The following is a 21,916-nucleotide window of genomic DNA, read 5'->3' on the forward strand; positions in this document are numbered from 1 at the left end:
GGCTTAAGAAAGTTTCACGTTTTACGATACCGATTGTCGTGTCATGTCAACTGTTCAACCTACACATCGCAATTTTTGAAATATTTTGATGAAATTTGGTAAAATGATGCGCTTTGACTTTAGGTCAAACGCTTTTTGAAATGGTTCGCGTTGGTCCACTTTTGTGACCACTTCAATTATAATTTTCGAAATTTCTCAACAAAAATCACTTAACAATATTATTTCGGCGTTTTAGATTGCTGTGAAAAATTTGTTTTGTTTGGGCAAATTTTTTGAATCCCCTCCCGTATAACCTTTCCTACGAAAACTGTATGTTTATATGTTTAAAAGTTTCAATATTTCATGATGGAAATTGGTTCGTAATAGTAAATTCCTCAAAACTTCATACCAACAAACCATCAATTCAAAATCTTTCACACCACTAAAATTGCCGCATCAAACTTTTCAAAAACTCATCAAAATCTTCACTCCTAAAAGCTTTCACACCAAATCCCTCACACTGAGAGACCCTCTTACTTAAATAAAATCTTCACATCGAATTACGAAGATTATCAATATATTATCGGCTAGGTTATCACAAATATATATATATATATATATATATAAATACATATACAAAAAAAAATTCGTAAGACGTAAGGGTTTAAAAAAAAAAAAAGAAAAAAAGAACATATCTTAACAGGCTCATGAGATTTTATGCGATTTGCACGACATTCCCTTTAGAAGCATAATCATGCGAAGAACGATTCCATCAGTTGACTTATAACAAATATAAATATGCTTTTGACACCTTTGGAAAAGTATGTCTTCTGCTTTTGGATCATAGTTAAGCGTAGTGTATTGGAAATATTTCAAATATTTAAAAACTAAAACAAAAACAAAAATTTCTAAATGCACTTATCGATAACTGCTAATATATGTATACATCAGATATGGATTGCGAATAGAGAGATCGAAAATCTGGCGCCCTTACTATTTTCATCCACGGGAGAAACTTCAGTTTTACTGCACGTCCGTAACTAACACTAGATTGCATACACTTGCTTGAAACGACGGACACTTAAGTTTCCCGCTGAGTGAATGTGAGTGTCTTAATTACCATCTGCTAAATGCTTTGTATTACGTTTTCGGACTCAACTCTAAATGCACTACACCGAGCTTTCCCTTTATTGATCTTCTTTTATTGTTAGCATTCTTGCGTAACGATTGAAAGGAAAACAAAAAATCTAACAGTGAATGGGACAAACCTGTGAAAATTTTTGTTGTTTTTTTTTTTCTTCACTAACCTACATAAGCCATTAGAGAAGAGTTTATTAGAAACACTTTTAAACAACAACATCTTTACACATTACGCGTACCTTAAAATCGGTATCTGCTTTAGTTTCTAAATTACTTACGAATATATTAAAATAAGTTCTTTTTTTTTTTGTTTTTGAAGTTGTTTCCGCTTTTCAGCCATTTTATTTTTAGATTTGATCAATAGAAATCAACTCATACAACATACATCGAATATCGTGGAGATATCAAAAGTTATGCCAGCAGAATAATATATGGAATGCCAATGGCCAATCGATAGAACCCCAAACGAAGAAACTGTAATAAGCAGCCATAACTAATAAGTTCGTATGGCGGCGCAAATAGATGTCGCCACCATTGACCAATTCCTATAATTTTTAGATGGTATTAACATTGAAATGCTTGAATGTGTCGAAAATTTCTATTGTGTGTGTGTGTGTGTTCAAAATTTCATGAAACTATGACACATGTCGATTGAATGCTGGCACACTCTAGAAGCCATACGAATTGATCAGTAATGATCCTATGTTTACAAGTTACACGAGCGATGAGGGATGTTGTGAAGATTAACGCCCATATTAACACGCCTTCACTAGTTTCCAAACGTATGTCATAAATATAAATACACCGTTATGAAAATATAACACCAAAGTGATTCATATTAATTTTTTTTTTTTTGAGGTTTGTGTATTTGCTTAAAATTACAACTTTGTGTCTTTGCCAAATGAAGAGTGATTTAAAGCGAACTAAAAAATGAAGCCATTAATTAGTAATTTCGAAGAGTTTAAGACTATTAGTGTTAGAATTTATTTTCTGGCTAAATTAATAATGATAATAATAATAATATAACTTCGAAGCAAATAAAAAGAAATAAAATATTCAAAAATAAGAAAAAATTAAGAAAATCATATATGGCTGTGACCGTGAATCTTTTATGTTGACCGCCTGTATTCTGGACGAGATTACGAGAATCTCGGAAACCATGTTATATATTATTATATTATTTTAATGGCCAATCTGTCAGTGGATATCTTCTATTCGTGTAACACGGTGACTGCCAGAAAGAAGAAGAAGTGACAAAAGAATGATATAGGATGGTGGCGGCAGTCTAGTGATAGACGCTATAGCTACGACCAAGGCAAAGTCTAGCGCACTACTCGGCTACTCTTGCAGATAATGGCGGGCATTGTGATTTTTGTCCGATTATCTATTAAAATAAATATTTGTTTTTTTATTTTTTATAACATAAAGCAAAATTTTATTTCTTATTTATTTTATTTACATATATTTTTGTATTATTATTCAACTTTTGCAGCCATTATGCTGATTTTTCATTGGCGCACGCTTATCATGTATCTTAGCAATGACGCGAATTAAATGCCTAGGTAGCCAGCTTCTCAGCCAGGACAAAATGGTTAGCGATGCGCGGTAGTCGAATGCCATTCGAAATAAAATACGCTTGCCAAACGTATTGCCTGCTAACTGGCTTTCTCATTCATGCCTTTCTGTATGCCGTAGGCATTAAGTTGCGAGTTGAAGAAAGAATAAAGGGATTTATAGCCGTATTCTGGCGATTTTATAAGAGAAATTAATATGTTTTCTTCCCATAATTTTGATAACTTTATATTAAATTTGACGTTCCGGAGCAAGAATTATAATAAAAAGTTTTCACTACCAATCTTTGTTATAAAACAAAGTCATTAAGCTACACAACCTTCGCTGAAAAAATTCTTATTGACATGTTCTGAGTTGCGGATGTTTTTGTTACGCTCCGGTTAAAAGCTGTCATATTTATGGCTATGACTGAAAGATGAGAAGGTGTGCTCTCCTTATCAAAGCGTTTGCAAATCCCAGAAGGAAGCTTTAGAAGACCCTGTAAAGTATGTATATTTTTGATTTGCATGTCCAACTGTCAATCAATTTACCCAAGTCCGTCCGTGTTTCTATGTAATATGTAAATAATGTCTGAGAGTAACGCCTGTAGTAAACGTTTTCTTGGTTGCAAAAATATTGATGATGTTGGCTTCAAATTTAATGCAAATGATGAAAGTCCTTAAACGCAAGTTGGTATTAAAAATGGGCCATGCCCGTCAAAGAACGCTATCACAGTACAATATAAACTGAGAATATGTTTGTTTTGATAAGTGCAAAATCTGTTTTTTTTTTGTTCATCATTCGTAATCTATTACGTATGCAACGATCAAACTTTCTACGCATATTCTCCACGAGCGATACTAAAGCACTTGTCAAAAAAGGAAAAAATGGCTGCGCCCACCCAACACTGTAGAGTGTCGAAATTTTTGAATATATTTTTCATATCGGTTTAAGTAAAATATAGCAGACGAAAGGTACACGCCCATAAAAACACAAATATATATGATTTCTCTCTCATAAGAAGAGGCACAACTTTCTCAACAGACTTCCTTAGTACCAACTTGGTCTCTTGGTTAGCTTCGCTTATAGGATCCCTTCAGAGACGGCGCATACGTAATTACGAAATATTGAACATATCTATAAGTTCTGTTACGCACGTACTCTCGATATTATCGATAATACACATATCGATCATTTTCCTGATATAAATTATTATGAAAGCTGGTAATTGTATGAATATGGAAAAAATGGGGAATGTAGTCGACACCGAAGGAATCAAATCTTTCAAAACGATATGGAAAGCAAACGATCTTGAAAGGAAGACTCATGAGTTGTTGATATGCTATCCGAGTTCTAAACAGCTTTCTCGCAGCGTTCAAATGAGACAAAACCACAAACTCTCTACAGTCATCGCGAATAATGATTTTGGTTGGCATCGAGTTTTCAGATTTTTTTTTTTCTTTTGCTTCCTTTGTGTGTCAGTAGATTTGCATAAAATGTAAGTAACTCTGAGTATTAAGAAACTTTCGCCTTTCAATACAAAAAAAAAAAAAAAGGAGAAATTTGCTACTTTTGTGATCACAAAGAACTTTTTACATTTAATTATTGTAACAAGCATATGTTTCAAGCCATTAATTGTGTGCAGCATCGCTGGTAAATCCCAAATATATAGGAAATGAAAAATGTATAAATTTTTGTATATTGAAGATGCAAGGCTTTCTTATGATTTCTAATAGACGTTTATCAAATAAATTCAAGAGTAAACAGAAGGAGTGACTATATATGCAGTTAGGTTTTTGTTTTTATTTGTACTATCATTGCAAGAGGATCGGGGTGTACTCATTTCGGCATAGTGTTTGCAACATCCAAAAGGAAGCTTCAGTGAGTCGTCCTATAAAGTATATATACATTCTTGAAATTTTGATTCGATTAACCCATGTCTGTTCGTCTGTGTGTCCCGAGTGTCTGTGCGGTGTGTGTTGCTAACACTTTCCTGGACGCAAAAGTTAAGACGTCAATTGAAAGTTAGAGCACGACGGAAAGTGAACACAGCTCCATTTTTCTAAGTAAAAATTCGTGCGTTTTTGCTCGCTATGCACAAATTGCGAAAGATAGAAATTTTCTACATTTACTTGAGGCTTGATAGCTCAACTATTTATATGTGAAAATGGAATAAATCGGCCATGCCCACACAAAGTCATAAGTGATTACATTTTTTTTTTTTCGTTTTTTGAGATTTAGATGAAGGTTTAAAATTATATTGAATATTTTTGAAAAGAAGATCTATTTTCTGTCTGAAAGTGCGTCAAGTCTAAAGTAAATTTGTTGGACACCACGGCCTGGTGGATTAGCTTTTTCTTAAAAATAAAAGGGCTCGGAGAGTTAAAGGTAAAAAGGGTAAGTGTGTTAGTTTTAAATACATTATGATGGACACCATGACCTGATGGATTACTTTTTTTGTTACAATACCGTTTATATGGGTATCGTATAAGAGCCTTGGAGAGTAGAAGGCGGCAAGGTAAGCGTGTTAATTCTATTATATAGACATCAAGAGGTGGTGGTTAATTTTTCTTAAAGCGAAGTAAAAGATCACAGAGATGAATTTTACCCCATTCAGTAGGAGCATAGGTCACTAAAACTTGAAAGGGTGAGGGATATGCGAGATTCGGCTTTAGCCAGATATAACTTTCTTACTTGCTTTTTTTTTTTTTTCTTTTCTTTTCCTTTTTTCAATAATCTTGTTAATCCATCAAAGAGCAAAACATGAAAGAAAAGATATTTTTTCTTTTATTTATTTATTCATTTATATATTTATTTATTTATTTTTTTTTTTTTTGTTTACGTTTTCATTGTATCGCGTTAAATCAGGAAGTGGAAATGTTCAGGTGGAACAGCCAGGTCGTTCGTCCCACACATATGTCAAATAATCTCATAAATTGCACAATTCAGAAACATTCTTTAGAAAATTACATTTCATTCTTTTCTTTGTAGGGCATTTATTCATTTCTGTTATCCAGTCTGGGAAATTTGCTTAGAATTCCCTAAGATTTCTAAGCAATGATGAAGTGAAACTAAGCAAATCTGGAATTTCTTGTTGAAAAAGAAACAAATAAAAGAAGAAGAAAATCGTAACATGAATATCAGAATAATATGTAGTTTATGATGCGCGCACAAACAATTTTATTAATATTTTTTTTACGTCTTCTTTTTTTTTTTTTGTTTTGTTTTTCGTTTCCTTTTTTTTGCTTATTTTCTGCTTTTGTCACAGAAACCTGAGTCATTCGCCGCCGCCACATTACACCATACACACAGCGTTCGCCAAAGAGATTCTTGGGAATTACTTAAGCAAATTAATATGAATGCAATGAACAGTGACAATGACTCTCTCTATGCTGTTGACGTTGTCATCGTCAAGTTTTGCAACACAATGAATGACAGTGGTTTGGTTCTTTTTTTTTTTTCTGTTCTTTTATTTGATTTATATTTATTTTACTTTATTTTTCTCGTTGTGCATACTTGGCTTTTTCTTCGGTATTTTCATGGTCCTATTGTAACGTTGCTTGGCTACAAGTGTTTTGTAATTAATTTATCATAAACGCATCGAAAATGTTGATTGTACCTTGCAGTGTATTAACTTTGTCATCATCCATGTTACACCTGGCCATATGTTTCAGCGACAACTTTATAGTTTAAACAAGCCAGCGATACCATCTCTCATTACAAGATGAAGAATAAAGATCTGTTGACCCACTAGAGATTGTATAGCGCACAATATTTGCAATAGAATTCTGATACAATTTTCAAATACTTTATAAACGATTGTGTGTATGATCGAAAGTCATATGCGGCCACGCGCCTCTATTTGCAAATTGTAACAAACCAAATATATATTTAACTTATTTAGTTTATAATATTAACGCATATATGCCTAAGCGATTTGAATGCAACCATTATAGTAATTTCGTTTCGAAGATAGTTAGTTAGCTCACTTTTTCTTATGCTAATTCAGTTAGTTTTAAGTTGCAATTTACTAGACAATAATATATATATATATATTGTGTATTTTAGGGAAAGCCAAAAAAGGTGCTAACAAATGTCGCTCACAATCCGGTGTTCGAGTGACTTTTAAAGTAATTTACGACACAAAAGCTTTTGCGTTTATTATGGAACGATTGTCGTCTTATGTACCGAACAACATTCTATGTAACTTGCAATAAGTTCTCAAAAACAAAAAAAGAACAGAGAAAAGTTAGAGGACTTGTGGCATTTCTTACATAACCCATCACTTGAAAGAAAAAAATATATATAATATATTTAAATGAAAAATAAAAACTACTCAGTAGGATCGCCTTCGCTCAGCCTGCTTTTTTATGGCTTTAATGAAAACTCGAATAACATATCAGATTGATAGCTGCTTTAGAATAAATATGATTCGGAGAATTCGTCGATGGGTGTTACTTCACCATCGAATCGAGAGTTAAATACTGTCGACAAACAGCAATATATTCGGTAAACGAAAACGTGTTGAACGAACAAAGGCATTACATTGAATTTAATAACGGATTAGTAATCCGTTAGTAATGCAGTTATTATCGTAATGAATATGAAAAATGTATTACTGTGGAGATAAGTCTGGAGATGAGAAGTCTATATTTTATGGAATCGTAAAAATACCCGCGCCTGAGTGGCCAAGTACGCGAAGGATTTCGACTAACGACTCAATGCTCGTGGCTTCAAACGTCAAATGCCGTAGAGTATTCAATAAAGTCGATAGCTTGAGATGCTTGTGCTTTAAGACTTCAGTCTTGGAATTCATTTTTTTTTTTATTTTTTTTTTTTTAATAATAATAAGATCATGATAATAATGAATATTCTTTCGTATTTATGTCTTTTCAAAGAGTTAATCTATTTAAATATTTGCTATTATTGTAAAGCAAAGAAAACTATATCGGTTATCGGTTTCCCATCGCATATAAATGCTTGGTCCTTCAATTCGTTCTTTGTCATTGACCTCAAAATCAAAAAATTGCGGTACGATATAGCAGCATTAGCAAAAGCTTCTCAAATTGTTTGATACAACAGCAGCATCTGTCCTTTAAATCAAACAACTAAAGTAATGAACTACGAAATGCAATTTTGGGCATTCCACGAGTAGCGCCTGGGTATACACGTGGATAACTGTATAATGCTAAATGGAAACCGCTTATTTTATGTAAAGAAAGATTCAAATCATCAAATTTAATTACATTGATACCGTGCAGTAGTTTAGCATTATCGCTTAACAAATTACATGCAAGCACTTATCATAAAACAGAAGATTTTGAATATTTCCGACATTAGCTGCCTGCCGTTACGACGCAATCTGGGTTACTTGAAAAAGTCTGATTGAAAATGAAAGAAATGTTTATGTCTGTATATATGTATTAATGAAGCTTCTTTTGAAAAGAGGCGATTTTTAAAATGAGGCGATATTTCAAATTTTATTATAATTTAGAGATTTATGTGAAATTTTTCTTCTCTTCGTTTTCGTTATAAAATGTGATAGAATATATATATATATATATATATATATCATGAAAGTTTATTTGGTGCAAAATTAATAAGAAATAGTTATGATAAGGCATTTACTCATTTATAAACGCATGTACGTATTCACTCAGATTAATAGCGCATTATGGGTCATGTTATCGTTCGTGTTGTAGGCTTATGCATATGCATGCCATACATACATACATACATATGAAGGCACATATGAAGATATTATTATATTATAAATTATTTATTAAATGTTAATTAAAAATAAAGAGTCACATATATAAGCTGTACTTGGATATTTTTCTGTTTCATAATACCATTAGCGTGATCGTGTACGTTGTGTAAGTTCTGTTGCGTAAAGAATGGATTCAAGAAATTTTCTAGAGCTCTTTTTTAATAGATCTCCTCTTTCTAGATATATAGAAAGGGAGAGAGAAAGAGAGAGAGAGAGAGATGAAGAGGAAGATATATGAGGAGACTCTATAATTAAATATTTAACAAACAACGCATTAGCAAAGTTCAGGCCGCAAACATGAGCATTGTTAGGCATATTTTTATATCGATCACCGAAGGATGAGCGTATATTCATTTTGTCAAAACGATTGCACCACCCACCAAATATATACATATTCCTGATCAGCATCAAATTCTAAATCAATTTAAGCCTATCCGTCTGTGCGCCTGTTCGTGTATGTAATGTCTGTCGTAAAAATTCTCGTGGGCGCAAAAATGAAGCTATGGACTTCAAATTTGGCAAAATCATTGAAAATTCTTGCACGCAGAAGATGGGGCAAATCGGTCCAACAACAACGCTTAACTGCTTCACGTAAAATGAGAACACCTTGATTTTTCAAAAGGAATGAAAAATCGTTTTTTTTTTTTTTTTGTTTATTACTCATAAACTATAGCAAATAAATGTACAAAAATTTAAATGTATATCGTACGGGTAATGCTATAGCATCATAATACTATTATCTGAAATCGCTGATACGACTCTTATTAGGATTTTTCATAGAGAAATAATGATGTACTTCTTAGCCTTCGAATGCGAACTCATTGGTGGGTCGATATGATTCGATATTCCGGGCGAATTGACGTGAACTTTTTCCGAATAAACGGTCGTCGCTACGGAACTTTTTCTTCTCTGAATTGGATGCAATAAATAAAATTTTAATAACTCATTGTAATTAAACGCAATTATATAATACTTTCTCTTCTCTATTATTTTATTTATTTGTATATAATTTGTCTTGTTCTTTTTATAGTTTTTCATATTCGCTTTCCATGTCATATGTACATATGGTGTTTATCTGTTCATTAGCGTCCATTAGCGCGCATAGCCTTTTGCTGTCTATTATCTTTCGTGGCCTCTGGTGGTTTTTTAACGCCATGCTGCTACTGCACCTTCATTTTTCGTGCTTCTTGCTGTCTGCATAATAATAAAATTTATTTAGATCTTGTTAAACATGTTTCAATTTCAATTAAAAATTACTGTTCTAAGCAAAGTGTCTGCACGCCTCAGTACGCTCTTTTGAATTCATAATCGAGCCTAATACATTTGAATATGAATTGTTGTTGGATTGTTAATAATAATAATAATAATAATAATAATAAATAGATAAACTTTTTGAGGATATAAGATATTTTCTTCCGATTAATAATTTATCTTAAAAGATAAATTTGCTTGCAATTCTTCGATGATAATAATAACAACAATAATAATAATAGTTCTTGAGTTTCAATACAAGTCTGAGTGCAAGTCTTAGGTTATCTTAAAAACTCTTGAACACTTTTCGAATGAAAAGAGAACTCATTTAGTTTTATCGGCAAACCCTTAGGAGAACACATATGGAAAGTTCAATTCGATGATTTACCGCCAGTGTTCCACGCAACTCAAAAATCCCCGCCAGATTGTTGCTTAAAAACGTGTGAAACATGATTTTCGAAAGTTTCACTCGAAATAAAGTTAACAACCTTCCGTAGAGGTTTGGAAAGGAATGGGTCTGTGATTGCGTTTATTGAAATATTTTCAAAATGTCTTTTTCCTTCATCTTCCTCTTTAGAATACAATTCTTCTTAGATTGTTTGTTAGCGGTCGTGATTACTTGGTTTTCTAGCCGATTCAGACGAATTCTTTGCGGAGAGCCCTCCTTATTGGGGAAGAAATTAAATTCATTTAGGATCGTAATCATATTATTTTTTATTCTTTTGCGGAGACGACCAAAAAAAATAATCTTCAGGATGCTCGTTAAAAATGCCGATGGAGTTAAACCGCCCGCTGAGAAGAAGCGAGAAAACGACAACGATTCTAACTCTTTCCTCGAAAGTTTTAATAGAATGCGTCTCGGTCGAAAGTATTGTGATTTTCCTTAGACATAGGTGGTGAAATTTTCCATTTTCATAAGTGTGCGCTCACAGTTGTTTCACCTTACTTTTCTGCTAAACCCGGAACTGTCTTGACGGGTGTAGGTAGTCTTACGTTGGAGAATGTCGAATTAACTTCAGTAAAGGAACTTATTGAGTACATTTACACCGGCACTGTTTCAATTACTCAAAATAATGTTTGGGAAAATCTTGTAAGTGCTTGCAAGGTTGTTTGAATAGTGTTCGGCCAGAATATGAAGATGGCAATGCATGTCCATAAAAGTTAGGGAATAGTACGTGCATGTGCCGATAATTACTGGGCTACTTATGTACTGAGTAATTGTTGTTTGACAATCGTTCGAGTGAGTCGAGTGAACGCATTTAAGCAAATAAAAGAAATTAAGTTCCGATCTATCGATATACCCCTATATATATTAAAGACAAGATGGATGCTGTATACGTGTACTCTATACCTGTTTTCAGCTTGGGCCACTAACTATTGATGATAACATTGCTCATGCTCGCTAAACGCTCGAAGGCGGACAAGCATTGAATTAAGGCTAGAGAGGTAAGAAAAGTTATTAACATATCTAAAGAGCGTGTTTATAACTTATTAAATTAATATTTAGCAATGAGAACCCTAACCGCATTTCTGATGTAGCGTTTGGTCTCAGTAGTGCAAAAACACCTAGTCCCAGTACGATGGCCAAAATAGCAAAATTGCATTAATGCAAATTCGAATTACTGCCTCACTCGCCATTTTACCCATGTATAAGCTCCAGCGTCAATTATTTATTGGCAAATTGAAAAAATACACTGAAAGGGAAAAAATTTAGATAAAAATCTTGACAAATCATTTTAAAAGAAGAGGTCCAAAATTTATGAGAACTGTTGTATTGATGCATCAACATTCTTTAAGGAGACTGCGTTGATGAATAAAGTCGGATTTAACACAAAAAAAAAAAAACAAAAAAAAGAAGTCCTTAGGTCAAAAACTTTTCAAACAAGCTCCTTAGTTCAAAAATACTGCCACGACGGACTTGTGGAACAAGTGGAACTATCCTTAATAATAAATTATTTGGTTTATATTTCAATAGGCGTTACCTCCCCTAATCTTGCCTCTTGTTGCACACATCGCCAAACTTTGGGTGTATTGTACACTCGCTACGTCGCTTATATAAGCAATGGTCTAATAAAGTATATATACTTGAAACATCAATGCAACATTTTGACTCAACTTTATTATGTCCATTTGGGCACCTCTCGCGATCTGGGTTTCCGTTTGTTTTCAAAAATCGATACATTTTGAGTCGAAGACTGCATATCAAGCTTGAAAAGGAAGCTTGAAGAAACATTAACTTATTATCTATATCGGAGATTAACTTAAAGAAAACTTTCTATGAATACTTTGTGGAACCGTTTGAATGTGACCGTTTCAATGTAAAATTAGCCGAGCCTGGACAATCCACAAGCCTAAATCAAACAAAAGTTTTAAGAAAAGATGTAAGCCTTAAGCCTTAATTGAGATCAACAGTCTCAGTTTGAAAAGTAAACACAGCCTGACCGAAAAAAGAGCTAACAATAAGAAGAATGATAAAACAATAGGTAGACTACACCTTTAAATGTACTTATGAATAATACGATTATTAAGATGGAAGAAGGATAATGATGTAAAATTTCGTGGGAATATTTAAGAATGGCCGCGAAAGGCTTGCTGCCAGAATTCTCATTGTCCGTTTGATACACCCACCCTTGGCTTGGCTTGGCTTGGCTTGGCTTGGTTTTGTCATATATATGTTGTGTAACAGGCATTCCAGATTTACTCTAAATCGAGTATAATTTTGTAATTCGATTTTTATTATTTTTTATTTTTTTTCCTGTATTCCTTTTTTGTAGTTTTTATCTGGTCAGGCACTTGGTTCGTATCGATGCTTTATCAGGTGCTTAGTATGTTTATCATACAATTTCAATGATAATGATCTTCTGCAATAAATTGGAACATAAAAAATAATCAGTGTTTGTTGTCGATCATCATTGATCATTGATCATGTTAACAAAAGAACATTGCAACAACAATAGCAACAACAATAGCAACAATAACAACATTGATCGGTGGCAGCAATAACAGCAAGTGCATATTGAACAGTAGTCAACAAAGTCAGTCATATTTTTCTCATTTTAGCGATCGTGGTCATCGTCAGCGATATTCTTGTTATTGCTGTTGATGTTGTTGGCGTTGTCGTAATCATTCACATTGTTTTCTCAGTAGCTTAAGGCTTAAATGTCTTTTAAATATTTTGCCCCGCGGGACATTCTGCTTCTTGTGTGTTGACATTGTGATCAACGAGCTGGGCCGAGACATGTGATATGATCACTTGTCGCATTCTCAAGTTAACGACGACGACGACGACGGCGACGACGACTTCGATTACGGCAACTAAAACAGTAACACCGAAAGCACAAACAAAACACAGTCAGTCAGTCAGTCAGTCAGTCAGTCAGTCAGACAGACAGACAGTCAACCAGTTACTCAGCCAGCTAATCAACCGCTTGTATTTAATGTTTTTTTTTTTATTTTTTTTTTTTTTTGCCGAGAATATGTAGCAATAACGATTAGACCTAATGTACCCCCAAAAACATAAAATGCTATGTCTCGGCCCTGTGTAAGTATTACGATGCAGCTATGTGCTGAATGTTTTGGCATCCATATATGCATATGTACATATGATGTGTTTGTCTATATGTGTGTGCGCGCCTAATGGCATGCAGGCACGCAAGCACAGACTTGTAGCAGCGTACTCTTTTTTTTCTCATTCCTACGGGCTTACTTACTTACTTACTTACTTACTTACTTACTTACTTACTATGTATGCATCTAAGTATGTATACAGATTTTGAGTGATTGAAGATTGTGACACAGATTTGCCAGAGTGCAAAAACAAAAGCCAATCACTGGTCGGAGATGAGAGCAGTAGTTAAACGACTAAAAAAAAAAAAAAAAAAAAAAAAAAAAGCAGAGAAACAAAAACAGAAAAATCAAATAACAACAACAATGGCAGCAATGTTTAAAGGAAATCCTTATTTAGCCCGTTCAGTTTTGAAGTATTGGTTCATTGCTTGTTGGTGCTACGTTTGCTGATCGCTAAAGCGTTTTTAAAGCCTTTTAAAGGCTCAACAGCTTTGTTAAGCGTTGGTTGTTGTTTTATTTTTTACTGATTTCTGTTGTAATGTAATGTTGTTATTGTTATTGCTCCGTTGTGTTGTTCTTGTTGACGTCGTTGAGAAAACGACTAACAATTATGTTTGTTTGTTTGTTTGTTTGTTTGTTTGTTTGTTTTTAAGGCATGTTCATGTTTTTTGTTGCTATTGTTTTCTTTTATTTATTTATTTCATTTCATTTTTTATTTTATCTTTTTTTTTTTTATTTTTTTTTTTCTTAAGATCAATGTGCTCTTAATGATTTTTTTTTAAGCAACATTTTTATAAAGTGGCGTCTAGTTTGAAAACTGTTGATTTTTTACGCAATTGCTGCAGGATTTCTTAGTTTTTCATCGCTGTCATTCTGTTGCTACTCATTGTTGTTGTTATTGTTGTTGTGGTAACGTTTATTTATTTTTTTTCTTTTTCTGTTTCCAACCATAAAACCTTGCGTGCTCCTAAGGCGGCTGACTGAATGTTTCAGCGGGTTTTTGTTTAGTTAATGTTTTCATTTCATTTTTTTTTTTTTTTTTTTTTTTTTTTTTGTTTTTAAGCTTTTCTTTTCTTTTTCTTCGGTATATTGCAAAAATTGTTAAGCATCATGTTCTGTAGTTGCTGTTGTTGTTACTCAAGTTTTTTTTATTTTTATTTTTATAGTTGTTGCTGTCTTTTAAGTTGCATTCAATCAAGCAACAATTGCCAGGCAAAGATGTTTGTATATTATGCTATGTAAGTAAGTAAGTAAGTATGCGCATACAAATATGTGTACGTGTACATGTACTCATGCATGTATATATATATATATATATATATGTGTATTTAAAAAAAAAAAAGAAAAAGAAAAAAAAACTGTTTATTGGCTTCTTGCGCCTGCAGTTGCTTTGTTTTATTGTTTTAAATGACATTGATGTTTTGTGCGACACATCAACCGAGATGAACGATTGGTGCTTCACTTGTAGTTGACGTTTGTCTTAATGCCGACAAAGCCTGTTATGACAACATTTGATTTATGCTTTCATCATTATCTTATTGAATTCTCCTCTAGGCCACCATTTTTGCCCATTAACGACAACAACCAGGATGACGGTATTTATGGATTGTACATGCAGATGCAATATTCCAAACAATTCTGGTCTATATAGTAAGGTGTGCAACTAAAGCACTAGTCAACGAAGAAAATTACAAGTGGGAAACGCATATTCTTGAACTTTTCGTGAATATTGAATACTCATCTCATCAGCCAGCCGATCATCAGCTGCATGCCAACTCATTTTGTTAAAATACTATCAAAAACTCTACCTCAAATATTTATTATAAAATTTCTTTTTTTTTTTTTTGTTTTATAACTGATAAGAAATAAATAAATAAATAAATCTTTTCAAAATTCCGAATAAAATAAATTTAATTGTACATCATTCCGCTTTAACGTCCAGGAGCAATATTAAGATAGGATTTTAAAAAACCAAAAAACAGACAGACGACAAATGTGCGAAAATTGATACACATTTCATTAAATCAATCAACAGTTCGATAAGAGTTGTGATCAATTGTCGAATTTATCGACGAATGATCGATGAGTGCCGGAGTATTACCCTCTTTTCTCCGCTCCATTAGCAGCGACCGAGGTGTGACAGAACATCCCATCTATTCATTTGCTGACGGGAGCGTCACTAGCGCGCTTTCCATTAAGCCCGGGGCAAATTGTTACATTTTGATATATTAAATGCATGCGGAAATTTCTGAGGAGATGGAATCATTTTCCATTTACTTATGGCTTTTACAAAAAATAGGCACGTTGGATAGGCCTATGGCAAACAGGGTCTAAGTTTTCGGCTTTATGTCATACATAAATGGTTGAGCGAGTTGGGTTTCTGTTCTTTGACAAAAAATATTAAGTACACTAGATTGGGACCAGAACGGCTCATGTATTGAACCTTTCCAAAGGCAAATAAAAATTTTTCAAATTGGATCTCATCATGAAATTCGTAATTTGTGTTAACGTTTGAAGGCATGATTTTTTGTTTGGAATTTTAACAAACTGTTGGAATGTTTAGGAATGTTGTCAATCATAAGTTACGTAACGCCTACCTGCAGAGTTGAACACAAAGCAAACATTTTGAAACCCCCAATTGATTGGGTTTGTTGAGTAAATATTGTTCCATAAAATGTGCCTCCCTTAGTGGAACGCATTTGCTTACCTCGAGAGGGCTTCTTAAATAATCAATGGTTGCACGTCCACGAACAAATCATTCAAGTGTCCCACAACAGGTCTCATTTTTGAAGACGGTCATGGTTTAGTTGCCCAACAGGATTTGCGCTATGCATTATCATTGAAATGAGTTACGAATCTTATATTCTCAAATCTATTTACTGTCAACGTCTGTTGTAGACGACCGAAACCATATTTACCCCAGGGTAGTCGGTACACGGACGTAAATATGACGAGCACTTACAGGAGGATAGTTGGAGATCAGCCTTTCCCGTGGAACGTACACCTCTACAGCGCTGCCTTCAAGTTGCAAGATCAAGCATAGCTAAGAGAGTATTTTCATTATTTTGTCCTTCATTGTTATCCTCTGATTCCTGTCCTCTAAAACTTCTATTATGTCCTCTTTATCTTCAGGAACACATCCATTTTCAAAGTCCTTAGAGTAAGTCCTTGACATCTTTAACTTGTAGCCTCCGAGACATCCTAAAATACAAAGCAAAATAAGTCAAAGACTTACAAAGCAAAATCACCTGCTTATTACTACTCATGTGACAAACGTATAATGTAGATATTTGGATACGTACAGTATTTCCGAAAAAGCTCGCAAATTTTCAAATGCAACAACAAAAATTGGTAGGTTATGGGACAACTAATATGGAAGAAAAAGATTTTGTTTCAACGAAATTCTTAGAAGGTTATAGTAAAAAAGCAGAGCTAACATTCATATTAATTTTATCTGTAGATCTAATGGAGGGAAAAAATGAACGCATTCCAAAGCAAATTTTCGACATTTTTGTCGCCTGTCAAAATTCTAGTTTCTGCCGATTTCCAATAGAGTTCATCAAAACTAGTGAATCTCGCAAATTTCGTCGATATGGATGCGCAGACAAGCAGACAGATTGACAGACAGGGAGATGCAGAAAATGATTCTAAATTGATTGTTGTAATAACAAGTAAAGCTATTTTAGAGAGCTTGTAGAGATTACATGCATACGCACAAAGTTCATGTACTCGTTACCGCAAACGGTATATGATATAGAAATTATGACTTGAAGTTAAAAGAAGTGCACTTGTAAAGTGACTATAATATAATAATAAGGAAATTTTTCCAATTAATTTTGGTTATAAATTTAATGAACAGTAGCCGCAACAATAACAATAACAACAACAACTATAGCGTATAATATATGCATTTGAAATTTATCAAAAAGAAAAGCTACTGTTAGTGATACTAAGAGTATTACTGCCTCGATGATATGTTTGAGAGATCGATTAACACTTGTTCTTATGCGAATTAAATATTTAATTATTATTAAATTTTCTAAATAATTATAAATAATAGAATAATTTTAGAAATTTGCCACAACATTTAATTGCACCATAATTCAAAAGATGTGAAAACCTCAATTTCATCTTGAATACGTTTTCTGGCAAAACAAAACGAAAATTTAATCAGATTATCTATCAGTGCATGCACCGATTCACATATCGTATATTAGTTGGAGTCGTGTACATCTATCTCTATGCTGCTATAGATATTCACTTACTCACTGTTCATTCAATCAATCATTTATTGATTTAATTCATTGACAAAATGAAATTTATTTATTGATAAATTTCTCAAATGTTCAATGTCACAATAACGTCATTCTCATCATTCTCATCATTCTCATCATTATCCTCATTGCCATCGTCTTAGTCTTTAATTGTATGTGTGTGCGTGTGTGTGTATGTATATGTGTGTTGTGCGTTGTGTGTGTGTGTTTGTATGTATGTATGTATGTATGTATGTATGTATGTATGTGTGTGTATGTGTGTGTGTGTGTGTGTGTGTGTGTGTGTGTGTGTGTGTGTGTGTTTGTGTGTGAATGCTAATACCAAACAGCTTAAGATATAATGCACATCAGCATATTGAATTCAGTCATTTGAATGAATCTGTTTATTTAAGCATTTGTGTATGCATTTATTAATAACGTACAAAATAGAAAATAATATATATATGTATATATATACGTTTCTCATTAACAAAAGCCAGAAACAGCGTTTAAATTGTTATAAGATATACAGACATACATACATCACCGTCAGCCATATAAACATTGATTTATAAGATGCCTTTAGCTTATACACTAAACTAATGTCTGCTTTATGTCAATTTGCAGCAGTGATGGACACATGAATTACGCAAATTTTTTTAATAAAACTTTTTTAAGTGCGTAATTAATGAATTTGATTATTAACTGACAATATTGTTTAGCACTATTTAATAGCAAATACTTTACATAATGAAAAATTAATTTTTTGCCTCTTCTCTATGTGCATGTTCGGTATATCAAAAGGAATACAAACTGGATATCAAATTGAATTTAGCTCATAACATTTCCACTAAAGGTGTAAAACGCTTTCAAAACAACTTCAAATTATTGGCAAGCACGACGAAATTAGCATGAAAGCTCAACTACGGCCATCGAAGCAGTGATATCTTTCTAGATTTGAAACATAATTAACCCAAATATATAAAATCATCGGACTCTCGATGATAATATTTACATCTCAAGTGATCTAAAAAAAATGCAAACGCCTTTTGCCCAAGGCGCTTAATAAACGTGCCTTAAAGGCGTCATACGAAGCGATACTTTCAAAGTCAAGGTGAGCGGAAACCGAAGCCGAATCAATACTTATGGGAAGAATTAGCGCAGTAACACTAAATGCCGCAGTTCACCTTGAACGAAAGATGGCTTTAGAGAACGGTTGCGGTTTTGCAATTTTTTCACATATTTTGCCAAAACATTTTTTCTTTTCCAAGCTTAATCATCCGCCCAACAACCGTCCACTGAATAGTGAGTAGAATTCTGCAGCGGAAATGAATTCCATCCACAAACATGGTCAAAAACTTCCCTGTTTCAGACTATTACAATAAGTAATTCTTTCAGTTTTTCTTTTAGCGAAATCTTGTCTACGGTTGCATCCATGGTATGCCCATAGATATGAAGTATGTATCTATTTGTGTGTTCGTAGAAAGATTAATTTGCAGTTAAATAAACTAACCTCGTTTTTATTTAATTTTTTTTTATTTACATTACGGTATGGAATTAAAACCTCCATAAAATATATCCCTTGATTATTCAATCAATCGATTTCGAACTGCGTATTCGCCTGTATTGGGACCTTTGGAAGCAATAGCGGATTCTATGATAAAATGAAAAATTTCTTGTGTGTGTGTGTATGGGCGTCTCAGCATATACTTACCTTTACGTCACTAATGAATCTGTGTCCCAGGCTTACCATCAAAATGAGTGCAACATAGACAAGGATGTTTCAGAGACTCCATAGCCTTTTATACGCTCTCTCTTGAACTGAATAGTAGCTAAGATTTGTTAAGATTCCATTTTAAATCTTGTAATTTTTTTTTTTTTTTTTTTTTTATTAGGGAATTTGGTCTTAGATGTCTCCGCTTTATCGTCTTTAGATCCATATTTTTCTCCTTTTCTTTAGTTTCTAACCGCAAAATTTTGCTCACAATATTTAAGAAACTGTCTGTAACTTTAGTTCTCTTAAATCTCTCGTCCAACAAGAGATTCGGTTCAATAGATCCAAGAACTCTTCCATAAGCTTGCCAGAAAACTGCAATTGCGCAATGTACGAAGCGCTTGTATCCAAGTTTTAGATACCGTGTTTCATACAGAATGTAGAATATTTCGCAGCTATTTTGAGTAATCAACGGTCTTCGGTTAGTGCGCTTGCTTTTTAGAACTAGAAAAATATGGGGATGTCGTTAAACGAGAGCATTGAAGTTTGAATCTTTGTAATAAAAAAAAAAAAAAAAAATTCAAATAATATTCGTTAGTGGCAGACTTTACCCTTTATGCTAATTAAACCCACTCATGCTGACTTCAATGATTTCCATGCATGCAAGACTTCAATACAAAGGGTATACGAGTTGAGTGCATGCGGTTTCTTTATGCTGGGATTGTCGGTGTCGATCGTATAGCTCATGAACCGTGAGACGCAAAATATAACAATCATTATTAAAGTCGTTGTGTCATATGTATGCACAATCGTTATGTTAATTTAAAACTCTTTCTTTACTGCTTTATATCAGCGCGGCTTTGCTTAGTCTTATAATTTCAGTTCACTGTAATAGCTTAAAAACGAAAGCAGTTACTTTTCGGATGAAAGGAAAAGTCGTGTAATAATAATATCCCGGGAACTTATCAAGCCCATTTTTTAGTAACGGAATAGAAATTATTTTTAAAATAAATTGTTTACTTAAAGGAGCTCTGCGGCTAACATATATTTTGTGCAAATTCGTATCTAAAAAAAAAAAACAGACTTAATTTAATCTTTCCTCATGGCTATAGACGGGGCGAGCAGAGCTTTTGAGAAATATTGATTTTTCCTTTGATCAGCAAGCGCTAATCGAATTATAAAGTTCAATTTTTAGCCCAAAGAGGTAACCAGGTTATTATTAAAAAAATGTTCAACTTAACATCTCCTCCCAAAATTCCGTACATGTTCCACTAAAGAATATTACTTGGTGATGCTGATGAATACCACAAGATGCGATCCAACTTGAATTAATTTCGCTTTTTCTTCGTATTCTGACTGCTTTCGATTGATTATATTTTAAGACCGCCAAACACTTTCAAAAAGATATTGTGGGAAATAATTTTTTAATCAAGCTACTACATTATCTGCCGCTACTAAAAATGATGTTCGGGACGATGTTAAGATTTTAAAATTTTTCTCTTTTTTTAATACCCATCACCGAAGGATCACAATTATATTCACTTTATCAAAACGGTTACAACGCTCAGAAAGAAGTTTCAGAGAGCCCACATACATGATCTTGAACAGCATCAAATTCTGAATCGATTTAAGCATGTTCCCATGTCCATCTGTCCGCCTATGTAATATCTGTTTTAAACATTCTCCTGACTGCATCGACCGAAGTCCTTCCAAGTAGATGGGAATAGAAAATGTAAATTGGGGACATTTTCGTTTTTCAAAAGGAATAAAAAAAGTGTTTTTTTTTTTTTTGCTTATTACTCATAAAGCACAGAAGATAAATCTACAAAAGTTTGACCGATTTTATAAGGGTATCATAAAAAATTGTTTTCAAAACTTTTATAACGCGTACCAAAGAAACTTAAAAACTTCATAAAGTGTATAAGTTCTTGACCAGATTCAAATTGGGAATGCACCTTAGCATGTCCGTGTGTCAATCTGTTTTCTGCAAAAATGAAGATATCGCTTACAAACTTTAGAAACTTTAGAAACACGCCTTTGACGCCTACAATGATCATACGTCTACATAACAAATACTGTGAACACTTTTGTTTTTCGGTTTTTTTTTTTTTTTTTTTTTTTGCTTATTACACATGAAAATATACAGAACTATTCACTTGCATTCTGAAAATAAAAATAAAAAAAAAAAAACCAACCGCACCCACCCAATATTATGGAGCATGAAAATTGAGTTTGAGCTTTTCCTTTTTGTTTTTTAGGGTCGCGGTGATGGGTATAAGAGATTGGGTCACGACCGAATATAATTTAATTTTTTTTTTTTTTTTGTTAAATAAATTATATATAAATAGGAGATCATCTCTCGGCACTATTACTATGATTATATTCATCTTATTTTCAGTCGTAATTTTCTACAATTAATCATTGTTTATATACCACGAGATTTCGCTTTGTATTTATATCTATATATATATAATATATAAACACGTATGTATCCTATAGTTCGTTTTTTGTTAAATATTTTAACGAAATCATTTTAAATTTTTTTCTTCTTTTTCTTGTATGCATGTTTTTTATTTACGAATTATGTTGCAGCCATAATCAAACCGGGACCGTCATGATGGTGATGAGGACGTTGATGCTGGCAATGATGATGATGATGATGATGATGATGATGATGATGATGATGATGAT

This window comes from Glossina fuscipes, unplaced genomic scaffold, assembly GCF_014805625.2.
Source record: "Glossina fuscipes isolate IAEA_lab_2018 unplaced genomic scaffold, Yale_Gfus_2 1, whole genome shotgun sequence".
In the NCBI taxonomy this organism is placed as follows: domain Eukaryota; kingdom Metazoa; phylum Arthropoda; class Insecta; order Diptera; family Glossinidae; genus Glossina; species Glossina fuscipes.